At 40.9% G+C, this 17,701-nt stretch overlaps 1 pseudogene; it reads left to right on the forward strand.

Moving 5' to 3' along the window:
* The first annotated feature begins 13,686 nt into the window (after positions 1–13,686).
* On the forward strand, positions 13,687–14,911 carry LOC122738953 (annotated as a pseudogene).
* Positions 14,912–17,701: the final 2,790 nt, after the last annotated feature.

Consider the following 17,701-nt stretch of genomic DNA (forward strand, 5'->3'; position numbering starts at 1 on the left):
TGCTTTATCCACTGTGCCACCTAGCTGCCCCTTGCTGATTTTTAAAAAGCTCTTCAATAGCACTGACCTGGGTACAGACTAGGCGTTAGCATTCCCTGGACCTCAGTTTCTTCATCTATAAAATGAGAAGGCTGGATTAGCTAGCCTCTGACATCCCTTCTAGCTCTATGAGCCTATAATTCCATGTGCTTGCTGAACGAGTCAATGACAAGAACAAATCCGAGGTGAGCTAAAGCCTGGAGTGAAGCTAGGTGCAAGGGCTTGAAAAGGATGGCATCTATATTGACGAAGAAGGCCTGGGAGCCTGGAATCCTGTGGAAAGCCCACTCACTCCCTGGCCCTGGCCTATCCTCCTGTCCTTCCAGGAGGTCAAAGCAGGTACCAGGACATCCCGGCCCAGGTGGAGTCACATTTGGTCCAGGCCCCTGGGGAGATCAGTATGTGTGCATATGCACAAATGCCCTAAGTGTGTGGGCAGTATGTGTGCATGCATGCTCATGCATAGAGTAGGCGCACCTGCATGAGAGTGTTAACATTTGTCTCATGCTTTCAGTCATACAAAAGGCTCACAGTAATGATGTGAGGACTATTATTTCCCTACAGTGGATATGTACTGAGGGAAACATCTTTTTTTTGTCCTTACTTTAATTTAATTTAATTATTTTTTTTCTGACTAAGTCTCCCTATCTTAGACTAGAAGTATACCTACCACTCATGGCCTGATCCCACTACTTAGCGATTCTGAAGCTCATTTCTGACTTCATCCTTAGGTCAGTCAGTCAGTCAATAAACATTTGCTAACCACCTACTATTTGATAGGCACTGTGCTAAGTGTTAGGGATACAAATAAGAAAAAAAAAAAGAAATTCTCTGCCCTCAAGGAATTTACAATCTAATGGGGGAAGATAAAACAAAAACAACCTGAAAAGGGTGGGGATGGTAAGGGGAATAGACATGGTGGAATCCAGTCCAAGAACTATAGCTGGGTGGAAATGAAAATTTAGCCAGTCTATAAATACTCTTTAAATAGAGGATTTGAGAGGAGTTCTTTGCTTTGCCTTCCAGATCTCCAATCAGGAACACAGAGGGTGTTATGGGTACTGAAGTGCTGTGAGTACCAAAGTTCATGCAATCTCAAAGGATGATGAGTTTGCTACTGAAGAAATTTCCTGGGAGCATGATGATGGTGGAGTCTAGTTCAGACAAACAAGTGCAGCTGTTGAGAGGTGATGGTCCACTTGTTGGATTCCCCATGTTGGTGCCAAACTTTGTACAGACTCCTCAACTGGCTTGGCCCCCCTGCATCTCAGAGCTCCTGAGTGCACATGATCTACCAACCTCAGTCTTCCCATTAGTAAAGATTACAAGCATGTACCACTACATCCGGCTACCTTGTTTTTATTTTTCTAATAAGCATTTATTTTATCTCCCTCTCCCTTCCTGCCTGTCCCACTGAACAATTTTTTTAAAAGGAAGAAAAAGAAAATCTTCATGACAAATATGCATAGTCAAGCAAAACAAATCCCCATGCTTTCAATGTCCAAAAACATATGTCTCATTCTGATGTTATATCTATCACCTCTATGTCAGGATTGAGTAGTATGGTCTATCACAGGTGCTCTGGAATCATGGTTGGTCATTGCATTTATTAGGGTTAAGTCATTTAAAGTTGTTTGTCTTTATGATATTGTTGTTACTGTATAAATTGTTTCCCTGGTTCTGTTCACTTCACTGCATCAATTTATAGGAGTCTTCCCGGGTTTCTCTGAAATCATCACATTCATAATTTCTTACAACACATTTACAACATATTCTATCACATTCATATACCATAATTTGTTCAGCTGTTTCTCAATTAATGGGTACTCCAACCCCAGTTTCTGGTCTTTTTGATGCCACAAAAAAGAGCTACTCTAAATATTTTGTACACTTGAGTTCGTTTCCTCTTTTTTTGATCTCTTCTTGGGTATAGACATAGGAGTGGTATAGCGACATCGACAGTTATATCTAGTTGAGTAATTTGGGGTTACATAGTTCCAAATTGCTTTATGAAATGGCTGTGTCAGTTCAAATTCCTCTAACACTGAAAAGATTTCTTGCTGAGAGAATCTGAGAAGCTCTGAAAAGGAATGGGGCGGCTTTCTTTTTCCCACCTGGTCATATTAGCCAGGGGAGGGCCCAAGGACACATGCCCTAGTTATGATTAAGAAATCTTGATGCAAAGCAAAGTAGGCAGAAGCAGGAAAACAATGTACATGGTGACTATAACACTGTAAATAGAAAAATAGCCGCCGCTACAAGGAAACAAAACACTTAAAATGCTGCTAAATTATAATGTTCAAGCTTGGCTTCAAAGAAGACATGAGAAGCCGCCTCTTCCCTCTCTTTATTTGCTGAAGTGGGTGACCACAGGTATGGAAAGCTCCATCAGGCTTTTTTTGATATGTTGGTGGGTTTCATCTGTTGGTTTACTTTCACTGAACTTCTTTTTCTTCCTTATTATAAGGAATAAGTCTCAGGGAGATAATGGAAGGAGGGATACAGTGGGAAATAAAAAGATTTCAAAAGATAAATAAAAATTGAACTGGTCTATTGTACCTCCATTTTCCTTCCTCCTCTCCCATTCAATTTTATTTTACTTTAATTTCCAGATTATCTCCTTTCACCTATTCCCTCCCCAACCCCACCCATTGAAAAGGCAAGAAATTTTAAAAAAATTACAAACATGATGTCACACAAAGCAAATGTCCACATTAAGTAACATTTCTATTTTACAGAGGAAAAAACTGAGGTTAAGAAAGGTGAGATGAGGGGCAGCTAGATGGCGCAGTGGTTAAAGGCTGGCCCTGGATTCAGGAGTACCTGAGTTCAAGTCCAGCCTCAGATACTTGACACTTGCTAGCTGTGTGACCCTGGGCAAGTCACTTAACCCCCATTGCCCAGCAAAAAAAAAAAAAAAGAAAAAAAAAAGAAAAAAAAGAAAGGTGAGATGAATTATTCGGGTCACGTATGTAATGTCCAGTATGTATATTAGGCAATTTATGCAGAAGATGTGTATACAATATAGCTGGAGGTAATAAGCTCTTTGAGAGCTTCATTGTTTTTGTGCTTGTATTTCTAGAGCCTAGGACCTAACAAGGGCTTGATAATGATTATTGATCGATTAGTAGATATGTATATGTTATACGTTATATCATATATCATATATAGGGCAGGTAGGTGGCACAGTGGATAGAGCCCTGGGCTTGGAGTCAGGAAGACTCATCTTTCTGAGTATAAATCTAGCCTCAGATAACAAGCCGTGTGAGCCTGGGCAAGTCATTTAACCTGTTTGACTTGGGTCCTCATTTATAAAATAAGCTGAAGAAAGAAATGGCAAACCACTGCAGTGTCTTTGCCAAGAAAATCCCGAATGGGTTCACAGAGGGTTGGACCTGACTGAAACAACTTAACAACAATACATTATGGATGTCATTTATGCATGGCATCATTCCAAAAATCTGAATAAGGGCTCTGTGTGAACTTTGAGGAATTTCAGAATGAGAAGGCAGTGCAACCAGTTTCTCCTCCCCATTTTAATGCCAACAAGGGCCTCTCCAGATGAGTCATTTTATACTAACTTAGCATGTGTAATAGGAAATGGAAACGGGAAGAACCCCCACACAAGACTTCCATGTGCAAATGAAATTTGTGGGAGATAGTCTTCATAGCTAGCTGGAGATGGGAGGCAGTGGGAGGCTGTGGACCTCTAAGTCTACGCCTAGATTAGAGTGGTAATGTGGCGTCCCAAAGGTGGTTTTCCAGCTTCCCCCATTTGAACAGGCTAAGTTCCATCTCTGATGTGTGGTAGGGATGCTTCTTCATTTTGGGGGGTTCTAGGATGATGACTGATAGGGAACAATGACATCTGCTTCCTTTTCTATATTTTGGGATATATGAACACAGTAACTGGGTAGGGGGGTGATAATATGGTATTGGCATGTTTTCCATTTTACTTGAGGTTGGCTAACAATGGAGATGTAGAGGCTCTTAACTATGACCCTAGGTGCTATGGGGTCATTTGGATTCAAATGAACACTCACCTATGAAGTTATAATTGGAGGAGTTGGTAAGTCAGTCAACAAACATTTATTAAACAACCACTATGTGCCAAGCATTGTGCTAAGTGAGAGAGGTACTGCTTATCAGTGAGCTTACAGTCTAACAGGGGAGCCAATGTACAAACAACTATATACAATCATGTTATATACAAGACAAATTGGAAATAATCAACAGAGGGAAGGCATTAAAATTTTTTTCTTGTTTTTTTTGCAGGGCAATGAGGGTTAAGTGACTTGCCCAGGGTCACACAGCTAGTACCTGTCAAGTGTCTGAAGCTAGATTTGAACTCAGGGCCTCCTGAATCCAGGTTCAGTTCTTTTTCTACTGCATCACCTAGCTGCCCATCACTCCTTCTTTCTATGGCTGTTACCACAGTTTCAAAGTCACATGCATCTACATGCACATTATTCTTCCCTAGCCATTGGTTCTTTGTCAGGTAGTGTTCAACTTGACAGTGATCAAAAATACAAGTTGACAGACTATTGTCCCTTCATTCCATTGTTCCCTTTACATTCTTTGAATTTCTCAGTGACAGCTGGCTTCAAAGCCAGGAACTAGTTTTTGTATGAGATGCCATAAGTCTCATTGGCAATAGGTCTTCTAATGGCCAATGCAATAGTTGTCTAGTCCAGAACTGCTCCCAGGCCTTCTAACCTAGTACCAGTATACAGCACAAAGGGCTTGAAGGGGTCTGCACAGACCAATATTGGTACATGGATGAGGCCATTGACTATATCCTTTAAAAAGATGCTCATATGTCTCATGCTTTTGGATCTTCCTAGTTATATATCCATGTGTGAGTGGTTTATTAACAACAGCATAGTTCTTTACATATTTGACATAACAGCCACAAAACCCTAGAAGAGTACTTAATTCTAAGAGGTTCTTTGGCCATAGCTAGCTGATGAGTACTTCTATTTTCTCTCAGTCAATATGCACTCCTTTCTGAGATACAATATAATTCATATACTTAAATTTTTTTTTGTAGAATTGGTCCTTGTTAACTGATAGATTCAGACCAGCTTCTTCCAGATGATCCACAAATCTCATGCATCTTTCCTTATGTTTTTCCAATGTCATTTCAAAGGCAAGAAGATCATTCAAGTTAACCAAAATTTCATTGTCATTCTTGGCTCCAACTTACTTCTCCACAAACTGTTGAAAAGTTGCTGGGGCCCCTGAGTAGCCCTGGAGCATATGTTCATTCTGGTTAGAATCAAGGTGTTCATTTGAAAAGGGGCATGGAATAGTAGAAAGAATTCTGGCTCTGGAGCCAGAAAACTGTGGGTTCAGTCCTTCCTATGATATATACTTACTGCCTGTGTGTCCTTGGGAAAGTCACTTACCTTTCCTAGAACTCATTTTTCTCATTTATAAAATGAGGGGTTGTGTTAGATAATCTCTGAAGTCCCTTTTAGTTCTAAATCTATGATTCTGTAATTGTATTGTCCAACGATAAAAAGTATCTTCTCAAATTGGAAATTGAGGGGATGCCCATCAATTGGGGAATGGCTGAACAAGTTGTGGTATATGAATCTAATGGAATACTATTGTGCAGTAAGAAAGGATGAGCAGGCAGATTTCAGAGAAACCTGGAAGGACTTACATGAACTGATGCTGAGTGAGATGAGCAGAATCAGGAGAACATTGTACACAGTATCAGTAACATTGTGTGTTGATCAACTATGATAGACTTGATTCTTCTCAGCAATACAATGGCCCAAGATAGTTCCAAAGGACTCATGATGGAAAATGCTCTCCAAATCCAGAAAAAAAGAACTCTGGAATCTAGATGCAGATTGAACCATACTATTTCTATTTTGTTGTTGTTGTTGTTTTTCTTTTTTGAGGTTTTTCCCTTTTGCTCTGATTCTTCTTTCACAGCATGACTAATGCAGAAATATGTTTAATGTGGTTGTACATATATAACCTATATCAGATTGCTTGCTGTCTTGGGGAGGAGGGAGGGAGGAGAGGGAGGGAGAAAATTTTGAAACTAGAAATATTATAAAAACAAATGTTGAAAACTCTCTCTACATGTAACTGGAAAATAATAAAATACTTTTAATGAAAAAAAGTTTAAAAATAAAATAAAATAAAAGAGTATCTTCTCTTTGTCTTCCTTTTTCATTAGGATCTATCTGGTGGTATCCAGTGGTTAAATCTAATACAGAATACCACTGGCTGCCTAACAAATGACCCTGGGTATCTCAAACTCTTGGTGCAGGGTACTGTCTGCTTTAATTCTTTTGTTCAAAGTCTAAGTTTCTATACATCAAGATAATTAATCAACAAGAATTTATTATACCTACTATGCACCAAGCACCATGTTAGGTGCTGGGGATACAAATACAAAAGAGAAACAATCCCTACTCATAAAGGGCTTAAACTCTAATGGGAAAGACAAGTCCATATGTAATTATTTGTAGCACGAATATACAGTAAATACATACAAATAGACACAAAGTCATTTAATACAAGGTAGTTTGTCAAGGAGGGAACTAGCAGTGCAGGGCATGATCCTTGAGGTAGGTGCATCATAAGAAAGAGGTGAGGCTTACAGACCGCTGAACTCAGAGATACCACTGATTGGTAATTCTTTCAGATGTCTTCTTAGATCTTTCATGATATATAGGGGAATCTACAAAAATGATGGGAACTAGGAGCAGCTAGATGGCACAGTGGATAAAGCACTGGCCCTGGATTCAGGAGGACCTGAGTTCAAATCCACGCTCAGACACTTGACACTTACTAGTTGTGTGACCCTGGGCAAGTCACTTAAACCTCATTGCCCTGCAAAAAAAAAAAAAAAGAAAGAAAGAAAGAAAAGAAAAGAAAAAAGAAAAAAATGATGACAACGAGGGAAGTAGATTTCATAGGTTGCTCCTTATCCATGGGTGTGCTGGAGCCAGCTCATACCAGTTACCAAGATTCAATTATTAAAATTTCAGCGTGTCAGAAATTGGCAAATACTGCAAATCAGGGTTTGATTTATTGTTTTGTTGATTGTCTAGACTTAAGAAAATGATAGAGAAAATGTTAATTAAACTTAAAGGTGTGTCATGAATACATCCCCCTCCTCCTACAAAGAGTTAGTTGTTAAACATTTGCCTGCATACCAGTAGGCATATCCCATATCTCACTCCTGTAATAAGAGCACTTATGTCCTCATGCTGAGTTTCTACCTCAATAAACTCTTTCATTCTTCAGGAACTGCAGAGACACCAAAAATCAGTGTTCTGGATCAGTGGCTGAGTTGGTAAAAATCAGTTCTCTTGTGATATTTTCTGACACCACTTACTTCTAGCTATGAGAAAGCTAGAAAAAAAGTGGAGAGAGGGGCAGCTAGGTGGCTCAGTGGATAGAGCACCAGCCCTGGATTCAGGAGTACCTGAGTTCAAATCTGGCCTCAGATACTTGACACTTACTAGCTCTGTGACCCTGGGCAAGTCACTTAACCCTCATTGACCTGCCAAAAAAACAAAAACAAAGTTAGTGCAATAAAATATTCCTGCTTTAAAAAAAAGTGGATAGAGTGTTCAATTTGGAATCAAGACCTTCAAATCCAGCCTCAAACACTTACTAGCTGAGTGACCCTGGGCAAGTCTCTTAGCTCTGTTTGCCTCTGTTTCCTCATTTATAAAATGATCTGGAAAAGGAAATGGTAAACTACTCCAGCATCTATGGCAAGAAAGCTCCCCAAAAAGGGGTCACAAAGAATTAGATACAACTGAAATGACTGAACAAAAACAATATCTCATAGAAGGATTGGAACACAAAGACTCCTTGGGAGCCATCCAGAAAAGAAGGAACTCCCCTCCCCCACCCCCAACATCTTCTGCCTTTACAGTCACTTTTGTGTGAGGTTCCATGAATCCAGATGGAATGGATCTAAAAAGGACTGGTGATAATGTCAGGCAATGTCTTCAGGACTCAAGGTAGTCTCTCTCCCTGGCCCTATTCTCATTTCCTAATGCTAAATGTTATGGGTTTGAACTCCCACTGAATCAATTTGGGACTCAAAGTTCAAGTACACCTGTCTGACATGTATGGCCATCTAATCCACACTGTAACAGAAGATAGCTTTGTCCCTTCAGCTACTTTCTATTGGTTGTGTTCTTGCATAAGACTATCATAACCAAGGGAGCAGGTGAGAGCTAAAGGAATAGAGGTAACCTGGTCCCCTGACCCTTTGTTCCTCCAAGAGGAACAGTTCTGTTCCATTCTATTTCTCAACAGGTATTCTATAGTCTTCTTCTTCTTTTTTTTTTCTTAAGTGAGGCAGTTGGAGTTAAGTGACTTGCCCAGGGTCACACAGCTAGTAAGTGTTAAGTGTCTGAGGCCGGATTTGAACTCAGGTACTCCTAACTCCAGGGCCAGTGCTCTATCCACTGCACCACCTAGCTGCCCCAACAGGTATTCTATAGTCTTCTGACTTCAAGTCTGGATGATTAGTGGTGATGTCTTGTTTTGCAACAGTAGCCCAGATATGAGAAATGGTCTGGCACCATTTAGACACTTACAAGCTATGTGACCCTGGACAAGTCACTTAAACCTCTCAGCCAGCCTCAGTTCAAACTTGAATTTTCCTGTTTTGGGCCATTCTCCATACCCGCTACATGTCTTCATTCTCCCCTCCCCCCATAATTGATCAATTTCTCTCTTTCTGCAAGACTCTATATATGTATTTACAGGAGCTCATGTCATACCATATCTCCATCCTCTTAGTCTACTTTGATGTCAATCTGTTGTTGCTGTTGAGTTGTTCAGTCATATCCAACTTTTTGTGACCCTGTGAGCCATAGCATTCTAATTTTGTCCATGGGGTTTTCTTGGGAAAGATGCTGGAGTAGTTTGTTATTTCATTCTCCAGTGGATTAAAGCAAGTGGAAGTTAAGACTTGCCTAAAGTCACACATCTAGTAAGGGTCTGAGGACAGAATTGAATTCAGGTCTTTCTGACTCCAGGCCCAATACTCTATCCACTGTGCCATCTAGTTGCCTCCTTGATCTCCTTGATCTCATTTGTTCCCTCAGATTTTACTGTTTCTTTTGCTATTGACCTCTTTGTCTACCTCCATGGTAAAGGCAAAAGGCTTTGTGCTTTTGTGTTGAGTAATATTGAACATTTGAACATTGTGATGTTTAAAAAAATCTAACTGTGAGTCCTCACCTGCCCCCACCCCCCAGTTTTTTGGGGAAACTGGCTAGGATTACTGATAAATTCAGCAAGAGTTTAGGCTTTTAAGTATTTATTAAAGTGTATTAGAAGTTAGTGAAGATAGAGAAGTTGAGAAAGCCACCTTTATTTAGCTATCCACACTTCTATTGAGAACATGTGGAGTAGATCTTTCTACTCTATTCTGTCCCTGCTGCCACACACTGGTTCCTGAATGAAAAGAGGAAGATCCAATAAGCCACCCTCACCTTTCCTGTCTCCTTCCCTGAAAAGAGAGGTCCTTCAAGCTGATTTGTTGAGGGTGGTCTCCTGTTGATGACGTAGTCCACAGCCTCTGAGAACAACATTGCCATTTAGGGCCAGCTAGGTGTGGTCTCAATTTAATCAACCTTAAGTAGGTTCAACTTCTGAGAACCCCCCCCCCCTCCCAGGGACAGGTGTGGTCTCGATTTAATCATTCTTAAGTAGGTTCTCAGTCTTTCTCAGTCTCACCCAATTCAATCAATTCCAAATCAATCTTCAGGTGGGGCCCCTGGGTGTCTGCCAAATCCCATTATTTTATCACAACATACATTTGATGAACACCCCTTACACCACAAATTGTTTCTCTAACACAAGATTTGTGACTGTATGACTTCAGGATTTTCAACCTTCAGAGTCTAGACACATGTAAAGGTTGACTCTCAAATGTATTTTTATAGCCCCTTTTTTCTCTATCAGTTACTTGGCAGTGCAGAAAGACTTTGGTTGTATTGTTTAGTCATTTCAGTTGTATCTGACTCTTTGTGACCCCATTTCCTTGGCAAAGATCCTAAAGTGGTTTGGCATTTCCTTTTCCAGCTTATTTTATGGATGAGGAACTGAAATAAACAGGGTTATGTGACTTGGACAGGGTCACACAGCTAGTAAGTGTCTGAGGTGGATTTGAACTCATGAAGAATCATCTTGCTAACTATAGGCTTGATGCTCTAACCACTGTACCACCTAGCTGTCCTTTGGTTATATAGGCAATCCAAATGTCAACTGGTTGAAGAGGGGCACATGGGTCCTTTTTGAGAAGCATTTTAGTCTGTAGTAATGAAGTCCATGCATCAGGGAGTGTGGTGGCAGATCAGCACTTTTAGCTGCTGCTCTTAACTCAGATGCAATTAAAAAATACATTTTGCTCTCCAGAGTCAATCCTACTATTTGTTTCCGGATTCACTCTCTTGGATTTAGAGGGTTTGATGATATTCAGTATGTTCTCACCCTCTACCAAAGCCCAGTAGTCAGTTGCTGATACTCTCCAAATATTTCACTCCATTAAGGATATTAGAATAGACTACTTGCCCTGGTAACTTTACTGAAAACAAAGAGGAAGAAGGGAAGGGAATAAGCATTTGCTTTCTCATTTGATCCTCACAGGAACCCTGAAAGGTCGGTACTATTATTATCCCCATTTCAAGGTTGAGGACACTGAGGGAAACGGAAGTTCAGCAACGTGCCCAGAGTCATATAGCTAGTAAGTATCTGAGACTGGATTGGAACTCAGGTCTTCCTGACTCCAGGCTCAGCTGCCTCTTCAAAAAGACAGGGTTTTTGTTTGACCTCTTATATTGTTTACTAAGTGTTTTGCATCCCCTCAAAGTATCTACAGGGTCTCCCAGAGCCCTCTCAGTGATCTTTTCTCTTAGGTCATGAAGTACTCCTTTAACTATCTTTTTTCTATGCAACTCTAGGCTCATTAATACACAGTGGTATGGGATCCATCCCATGAGTCTCACTGGTAGTAAGTCCTCTCATGACCAATACAACCAGTGTCTGGTCCAGAACTGCTCCCAGGCCTTCCAGCTAGTACTGGTGTGCAGAACAAAGGTCTTGAAAGGTCTTCAGAGATCAATACTGGTACATGGGTGAGGCTATTGACTATATCCTTAAAAACTTGCTTATGTTTCTCATGCCAATAATCTCTAGGTTGGGGTGAAGGGCTCAGGCTTTTCTTGTCCTTCTGCTTTTGGGTATTTCTAGTTATATATATCCAAATGTGAGATTATTCAGTGATTTATCAACAGCATAGTTCTTTACATAATTGAGATTTGTTGTTGTTCAGTTGTTTCAGTCATGTCTGACACTTTGTCATCCCATTTAGGACTTTCTAAGCAAAGATACTGGAGTGGTTTGCCATTTCCTTCTCCAGCTCATTTTACAGATGAGGAAATGGAGGCAAACAGGGTTAAGAGACTTGCCCAGAGTCACACAGCTAGTAAGTATCTGAGGCTGGATTTGAACTCAGGTCCTCCTGACTTTAGAGCTAGCATTTTGCCCACTGCTCCACTGAGATAATAGTCTCAAAATCCTGGAAACATACTTATTTCTGAGACGTTCTTTGGACATAGCTAGCTAATGATTATTTCTGTTGTCTCTGGGTCAATATGCACCCATTAGCCATGTGAATACAGAAAAGTCTGCCTCCCTTTTTGAGCCTCAGTCTCCTTATCTGTTATATGAATAGGACCAAAGAAAATGCCCAGAGGTCAAAGGAGAGCAACAGGATTTTACCTGGGGTGGAGGGCAGCACACTGGGGACTGGAGAGAGATCAAGGAAGGTTTCATGGATGCATACCATTTGAGCTGGTCTTGGGGGACTTTAAGTTTCTAAAAAATACAATATAATTTTTCTTTATAAGAACTTAAAGGGGCAGCTAGATGACGCAGTAGTTAAAGCACCAGCCCTGGATTCAGGAGTACCTGAGTTCAAATCTGGCCTCAGACACTTGACACTTACTAGCTGTGTGACCGTGGGCAAGTCATTTAACCCCCATTGCCTAAAAAAAAAAAGAACTTAAAGCTTGGGTCTGAGGGTAAAGACTTTATCATGTTTCCTATTTATGTCTCTAGTGCCAAGCTCAGTGATGGGCAAGTAGTATAATCAATGTTTGTCAAATTGAATTTGGACTCTACAAACTGTAGAATTTTCTGATTTAGACTTTTCATTACCAAAGGATTGACCACTACGCAATATTTTTTTATTTGAAAAAAGTATTTTATTGAAATCTTGTTTGTACATCACTTATATATTTCACCCTGTATCTGGTTCTTTCCCCTTCCCGGAAGGGGACCCCATTTGGGGTTTTCTTGGCAATAGTTTACCATGTCCTTCTCCAGCTCATTTTATAGATGAGGAAACTGAAGTAAAAAAAGTTAAGTGACTTGCCCCGGGTCATAGCTAGTAAGTATCTGAGGCTAGATTTGAATTCATGAAGATGAGTCTTCCTGGTTCCAAGACCAGTGCTCTATCTACTGTACCACGTAGCTGCCTGTTCCTTCTTAGAGAATCATAACTTATAACAAAGCATTAAAAAAAAGACAAAGTAGAAAACAAAAGCAAAATGAATCAGCACATAAAAAAGAAAACCAACTGATATTATGTGCAATATTCTACATCTGTGGACCCCCATCTCTGCAGAGGAGTGGTGGGAGGTGTCATATCTCTTCTTCGGAGCCAAGCTTAGTCTTCATAATTGTGTGACATTCAATTCTTTCTTACCATTCATATTGTTTCCTTGGCTTTCTTTCTTCCTCTTGCCTCAGTTCATACAAGTCTTTATGTTTTTCTGTATTCATTATGTTCATAATTTCTTAGAGCACAGTAATACTCCCTTAAGTTAGCACGTCACAATTTTTTTAGCTATTCCCCAATAGATGGGAGATTACTGTGTGTCTAGTTCTTCTCTGACACTAAAAGTGCTGCTATAAATATTTGGTTGTGCATGAAACTTTTCTTTTTATCATTGATCTCCTTGGGGAGATCATATGCTTAGGAGTGGAATTTCTGGGTCAAAGGGTATGGATATTTTAGGATTGGAGCATAAGAGACTAGAGCTGAATCTGTAGATATGGGAGTCATCTGCATAGGTTAAAGGGATAGGGACTAGGTACTGGGATTAGGAAATTCCCTCTACCAGTGTAGGTCAATGCCTTCTCTGTCACTTATGCTTTTAGAAAGTTGTTTAGAGCCCTGAGAGGGAGGTTAATTGATTTGCCCAGAGACACACAGCCAGTAAATGTCAGAGGGAGGACTTGAACTCAGGCCTTCCCAGCTCCAAGGCCAGCTGCTCTGTCCACTAGGCTACCCTGCTTTTCTTAGCATAATTCCCAATGTCTTTCCAGAATGGTTATGACAATTCACCATTCCACCAACCATGAATTAGTATGCCTCCCGTCTTGTGCTGACTATTCTCTTTTTTGGGTCATCTTTGCCATTTTGGTGGGTGTGAGGTAAAACCTCAGGGTTGTTTTGGTTACCCCCCCTCCCCATCTTGTTATTGTGTTTTGGAGCATTTTTTTTTCATTTGGTTGTAAGTAGTTCACAGAGATGAATTATTTTTTTATTATGGCAATTCATAAAACCATTTAAGGCACAGAAGCATGTGGTCTTCATTGGCATCCAAAGAAACTGATGTGGGTACGTGATTCCATGCCTTCTCACCGTCTATCCCCTTTGCCTGGAATATTCTTCTTTCTCACCTCTGCCTCCTGGCTTTCCTGGCTTCCTTCAAATCTCCTTCCTCTCCTCCTTCCATCTCCCCTGCCCCCAGTGTATTATTATTATTTTTTTTTGTGGGGCAATGAGGGTTAAGTGACTTGCCCAGGATCACACAGCTAGTAAGTATCAAGTGTCTGAGGCTGGATTTGAACTCAGGTCCTTCTGAATCCAGGGCCAGTGCTTTATCCACTGTGCCACCTAGCTGCCCCCCCCCCACAAGTGTATTCTTTCTGAGATTACCTTTCATTCACACTGCATGTATCTTGTCCATGCGATTTTTTTTTTGCATGTTGTCTCTCCCATTAGAATGTGAGCTCCTTGAGGGCAGGGACCATGTTTTTGCCTTTCTTTGTATCCCCAGAGCTTTGTACATCGTAAAGGTTTAGTAAATGCTTGTTGACTGACTGTTCTCCAGTGATTAGATTTGTTAAAACCACATCAGACTTCGCGTTTGTTATTAAAAGTAACATTTCATTTTCTCGGATTTTCCCAGGAATGATGTAACAATGTAATTTAAAATAAAAAAAAAAGCTGTAAGTGTTCCTTTCTGCCTCCTCGATCATCACGGCTCCTGTGAAGAAATCTGTGATGAAAGGCAGCAAAAAAAAAGAAGCAAGTCCTCCAGTTTACCAAGAATTGTACCCATCCTGTGGAAGATGGGATTATGGATGCTGCTAATTTTGAGCAGTTTTCACAAGAACAAATCAAAGTGAATGGAGGGACAGCTAGGTGGCACAGTGGATAGAGCACCGGCCCTGAAGTCAGGAGTACCTGGGTTCAAATCTGGCTTCAGACACTTAACACTTACTAGCTGTGTGACCCTGGGCAAGTCACTTAACCCCAATTGCCTCACTTAAAAAACAAACAAACAAAGTGAAGGGAAAGGCTGGCAACCTTGGTGGTGGAGTCATAACCATTGAGAGAAGCAAGAGTAAGATAACTGTGACTTCAGAGGTGCCATCTTCTAAAAGGTATTTGAAGTGCCTGACAAAGAAGTTCTTAAAGAAGAACAATCTTCAGGAATGACTCCAAATGGTGGCCAATAGCAAGGAGAGTTACAAATTATGGTACTTACAGATCAACCAGGATGAAGAGGAGGAAGATTAAACCCTCTTGGGTCTGGAAATGTTTCATATATGATATTGAATAAAACCTAAAAAAACCCCTGTAAGTGCTTAATAAATGTTTATTGCGTCACTGACTGCACCACTAGACCCAGAGGTACTGGGAAGAACAATTTCCACTCTCCTATTTCTACCTTCTGTCCTTTGGAAAGATCTGGAAGGGACCTTAGAGGCCATTGAGTCCAACCTGCTCATTCTACAGATAAAGAAACTGAGGCCCAGGAAGGTTGTTATTTACCCAAGGTCACATAGGTAATAAATATTAAGTGTGGGACTTGAACCCAGACCCAGAGATTCCAAAACTCAGTCTTTCCGCTCACTGTACTGCAGAGCTCTTCTTTGGACTTTAATTTCTTCATCTGCAAAATGAAGCTTTCCAGATGTCTCTTAGTGAAGACCTCTAAGGTCTTTTCCAGTTTTAACTTCTATGATTCCTATATCTTTGAAATTCTTCATCTTTTGAAATATTCAAAAAAACCTGAGCTGTAGAATCTGTAATCCCAGATATGGCCACAAGGTGGCAGCAAGAGGAGAATTTAATCCTCCACAGAGGATTAACTGTGTGCATAACCCAAAGTCTGAGCCCTCTTCTACTTCATCACTTCCCACAGGTTCACGGAAGGCAGTGTTGCATAATGGACAGAGGAGCTGGCCTTGGAGCTAGGAAGACTTGAGTTCAAGTCCTCCCTCTGACATCTACTAGCAAATCACTTAATCTCTCAGGGCTCTAAACAACTTTCTAAAACTCTGTCAGAGATGGCACTGACCTGCTCTGGTAGAGGGAGCTTCCTAATCCCAGTGTCTAGTCCCTATCCCCTCACCCTATGCAGATGGCTCCCATATCCACATATTCAGCTCTAGTCTCTCTCTTGAGCTGTCCTTCTGAATTATCAACTGGCTATTGGACATTTTATTATTATTATTATTTTTTTAATTATTATTTATTTATTTATTTTAGTGAGGCAATTGGGGTTAAGTGACTTGCCCAGGGTCACACAGCTAGTAAGTTTTAAGTGTCTGAGGCCGGATTTGAACTCAGGTACTCCCGACTCCAGGGCCAGTGCTCTATCCACTGCACCACCTAGCTGCCCCTGGACATTTTGATATAGGTGTCTCATAGGCATCCCAAACTCAACACATCCAAAACAAAACTGGTTCTAATATTTCCCCCTAAACCTACTCCTCTTCCATGCTTCTCTTGAAGACACCAACATCCTTCAAGTTCCCCAAGTTAGAAACCTTGTTGCTTTCCTTCACTCCTCACTCTTATTCTCTCCACATATCCAATTAGCTGACGGATCTTATCATTTCTATCTCACATAACATACCTTCCTCTCCATTCCCACAGTCCTCAGCTTGGATCAAGCCCTTATTTCCTATTGCAACTATCACAAGGGACTTCTACTTGGTCTCCCTGCCTTACATTTCTCCCCACTCCAATTTATTGGAGTGAAAATGATTTTCGAAATGCACAGGTCCAATTTTGTCATCCTACTTTACTCCCACCTTCTCCATAGCCTCCACACCAAACACAAGCTTCACTATATGAGACAATGCCCGGAGGGAGGAACTTCTGCCCTGGGGCCCTCGTTTTTCAGACTGATCACTGCCTCTCTTAGAAGACTATTTTGGCAGAGTTTCAGCCATATTTTACTTCCAGCCTCCTTCTTCAAGCAGCCCCTGGGAACCCTGAACCACCTCTGGCATTGTTTCTGTCGATCTGCTCACCTATGAGCTCTTTCATCTTCACCATCCTATAATTTTTCTGACTAAAATTCCCTTCCTTGGTCACCATTCTTCTATGTATATTGTTTCCCCCATTAGAATGTAAGCTTCTTTAGGGCAGGGGTTGTATTTGTATACCCAGTGCTTGTCACACACTAAGCTTTCAAAATTCATTCAGTAAATTGCAGAGGCTCCCTATTACCTCTAGGATCAAATGGAATTTCCTTTAACATTTATAGTTCTTCAAAATCTGGCCCCTTTCTCTTTCCAGTCTTCTTACACGTTAGCCCCTTCATGCACTTTGCAATCTAACCACACTGGCCAGCCCCCTGGTATGTACTCCATCTCCCATCTCTGCTATCCTCTGTACCTAGAATGCAATCTCTCCTCACCTCTGCCTCCTAATATCCCTAGTTTCCTCAATTCAAGTAACACCTTCTACATGAAGTCTTTCCTGATGCCCACAGATACTAGTTTCCTCCTTACCCGAAATTACCTTGTATTCACTTTGTATATTTAACTTGAATTGCCTTGACAACAAAAGTGTGGGTTGATAGCCATGGTCCTCATTCTCCTGTCCTCCTCTTTCTGCCTCAGTTTCCTTTCTCTCTCTGGGTCTCTATTTAACCTCCCCCCTTTTAAAAATCAATTTATAAATTTACAAGCGAAATATTTAGAACTTAGGAAATTTAAGAACCCTCATTTTAAAGTTAAGGAAATTGAGACCCAGAGAATTACAGTGACTTGGCTAAGGTCACACAGGTAGAAAGGAGAAGAGCTTGGGGTTTGGTATGGGATAGTGGAAACAATGATTTATTTGGAGTCAGAGGACTTGGATTTGAATCCTGTATTTTAATTTAGGCCTCAGTTTCTCCATCTGTAAAATAAGTGAGTTAGATTCGATGACCTCTTAGGTCCCATCCAGCTGGGATTCTAATGCTGGTCCTTTCATCCCTAATCCAGGGCTCTTTCATGTGTGCCTCAGACCACCAGATGGCCCTCTTTGCCAGTACACCTTGGTCAGCCTCCATCTCTCCACCTCCTGGCC

Source organism: Dromiciops gliroides, chromosome 2 (assembly GCF_019393635.1).
Source record: "Dromiciops gliroides isolate mDroGli1 chromosome 2, mDroGli1.pri, whole genome shotgun sequence".
NCBI classification, from domain to species: Eukaryota; Metazoa; Chordata; class Mammalia; order Microbiotheria; family Microbiotheriidae; genus Dromiciops; species Dromiciops gliroides.